General features: G+C 44.3%; 1 non-coding gene across 1 annotated transcript; it reads right to left on the reverse strand.

The window, feature by feature from the left end:
* Positions 1-1989: 1989 nt before the first annotated feature.
* On the reverse strand, positions 1990-2062 carry TRNAR-UCU (transfer RNA arginine (anticodon UCU)). Its single transcript has one exon. It is a non-coding gene; the product is annotated as a tRNA-Arg (tRNA).
* Positions 2063-3072: the final 1010 nt, after the last annotated feature.

Here is a 3072-nt window from a genome sequence, read left to right on the forward strand (position 1 = left end):
ATAAGGCGTTCTTTAGAGATAATCGGCATGCATTTGTGATGGACAATTTGGAGATGACCTTTGTTGTTCACTGCAATTCTGAGACTACTTCTAGCAACTAATATTCAAGCATGTGATGGGTGAGTACGAACTGGTACTATTATTTCAAAGATGATAGGTTGCTTTTGCCATATTTAAACAAAACATTATCTTTAAAAAAATAACCATTCATAATATCTACTCTGGCATATCAAAAATTAATATACCATACAGCACGTTTCCATACACAGATATCATTTTGCCTTAAGGAGCACGTTTGGTAGCACCATATTCTAATACAAAACATTATACTTATTTACTTCTTGAGCGCGACTAGTTATGTGATATTTAAATGAAATAATTTCAATTTTTTATCATCATCATCATCATCTGTTTACCCTCCAGGTTCGGCTTTTCCCTCGGACTCAGCGAGGGATCCCACCTCTACCGCCTCAAGGGCAGTGTCCTGGAGCTTCAGGCTCTTGGTCGGGGGATACAACTGGGGAGAGTGACCAGTACCTCGCCCAGGCGGCCTCACCTGCTATGCTGAACAAGGGCCTTGTGGAGGGATGGGAAGATTGGAAGGGATAGACAAGGAAGAGGGAAGGAAGCGGCCGTGGCCTTAAGTTAGGTACCATCCCGGCATTCGCCTGGAGGAGAAGTGGGAAACCACGGAAAACCACTTCCAGGATGGCTGAGGTGGGAATCGAACCCACCTCTACTCAGTTGACCTCCCGAGGCTGAGTGGACCCTGTTCCAGCCCTCGTACCACTTTTCAAATTTTCGTGGTAGAGCCGGGAATCGAACCCGGACCTCCGGGGGTGGCAGGTAATCACGCTAACCACTACACGACGGAGGCGGACTCAATTTTTTATCACATATTTTAAACTTTTTCAGCACATAAAAAATAAATTTTTCACATTTTTAACACATAAAAATCCGATCCCTAGGGATTAGATGCCAGACCCCGCTCTCCATTCATTTGTAGGACAACACAAACTAACATACCATTTGAGTTAAAGCTTCCACAGTCTATTGAACTTCATGTACATTATGTGCAAGTTGCTGATATATCGAATAAAGTAGTGTCATTTTTGAGTCTCTCCAGGCAGTTGCAAGCAGTCTGAATTATGCATGACACCTTCTGTTTTCATATCCGTATCATTGCCAGGAGCCTCCGTGGCTCAGACGGCAGCGCGTCGGCCTCTCACCGCTGGATACCGTGGTTCAAATAACGGTCACTCCATGTGAGATTTGTGCTGGACAAAGCGGAGGCGGGACAGGCTTTTCTCCGGGTACTCCGGTTTTCCCTGTCATCTTTCATTCCAGCAATACTCTCCATTATCATTTCATAGCATCTATCACTCATTAATAAAAATCACTTGGAGAGTGGCGACCCCATCGTAATAACAGCCTATATCTGATTCATTCATTACATCCCTGACCCGGTCAAAACCTGAAAACATGTTGTAGGTTTTCATTTTTCATCGTTGCCAGCTGGACTATACGGCCTATACGAAAACGACTCCATGATTATGCTTTTTGTTTAAAGGGACCTAACATACAAGTCATCAACCCCAAGAAAATGGTATCGTTATAGTAGACAAGACCTGTGTCGAATATTATAACGTTATTTTTCTAGCAAATGGCTAAATATATCATCGCGAAAGTTTGGCAAGGTTATATTGGGGGGTAATGACTTGCCCTCAGAAACGACCCGAACCCAAATAAATGTGATGTTCTCCCTGTAAGTGCATGATACTGTCGATTATTAAGTACCAAGCCATATGTATGAAATAACAAACAGGCCGATTCCTCACTTTACATTGAGCTGTAAGACCAGCCCACAGGGTGCGTTGCGGTGCTGTCGTATGCTTTATTTTACCCAGATCCGTTGATGGATTTGCCTAGAACTCAATAATATCGTTCTCTGTACTCTGCCAGTCAAGTTACTTGTCTGTCAAAATTACTCGTCCCTTGTGGGAATCGAACCCACGACCTTTGGATTAGAAGTCCAACGCGCTATCCTCTGCGCTAAAGGGACAACGGAACTCACCAACATGTAGCAAGAGAAGTGTAGGTTAAACGATAAAAGCAAACTTGAAGAACAATACCCCGATAAGAACAACTGATTGTGAGTAGATTTAAACACTTACCAAATCCTGTGAATTGGAATGACAGGGGATATTTTATTTCTCTGGTCAAATTCGTTCATCTCATGATATTGTTTTCTTCCTTTCTTAATCTGTTTACCTTCAGGGGACGGATTTTCCCTCGGACTCAGTGCGAGACTCCACCTCTATTGCCTCAAGGGCAGTGTCCTAGGGCGTGAGACATTGGGTCTGGTGATAAAACCGGGGAGAAAGACCAGTACCTCGCCCAGACTGCCTCACCTGCTATGAGGAACAGGGGCCTTGTAAGGGTATCAAACGTTTGGGAAGGGTACACAAGGAACAGGGACGGAAGCGGCCGCAGCCTTAGGTAACATCCCGGCATTTATCAGGAGAACCACTTCGATGTTGACTGAGAAGGGAATCGAACCAGCCTCTAATCAGTTGACACCCCGAGGCTGAGCGGACTCCGTCCCAGGCTTCATACCACTTTTCAAATTTGGTAGCAGAGCCGGGAATCGAATCGTGGCCTCCGGGTGTGACAGCTAATCACTACACGACAGAGGAGGACATTATTATTATTATTATTATTATTATTATTATTATTATTATTATTATTATTATTATTATTATTATTATTATTATTATTATTATTATTATCAACCGCCTTTTTGGTGTATTGGTTAATGTTATTAGCTGCCACCCCCCAGAGGCTGGCTTCGTTTCCCGGCTCTGCCAAAAAATCTGAAAAGTGGTACGAGGGCTGGACCAGGGGCTCCTCAGCCTCGGGAAGTCAACTGAGAAGAGGGTCTTCGAATCCCACCTCAGCCATCATCGAAGTGAGTTTCAGTGCATTCCCACTTCTCCTCCAAGCAAATCCCGGGATGATTCCCAACTTAAGGGCACGACTGCTCCCTTCCCTACCAGGCGAGTTGGCCGTGCG

Source organism: Anabrus simplex, chromosome 1 (genome assembly GCF_040414725.1).
Source record: "Anabrus simplex isolate iqAnaSimp1 chromosome 1, ASM4041472v1, whole genome shotgun sequence".
In the NCBI taxonomy this organism is placed as follows: Eukaryota; Metazoa; Arthropoda; class Insecta; order Orthoptera; family Tettigoniidae; genus Anabrus; species Anabrus simplex.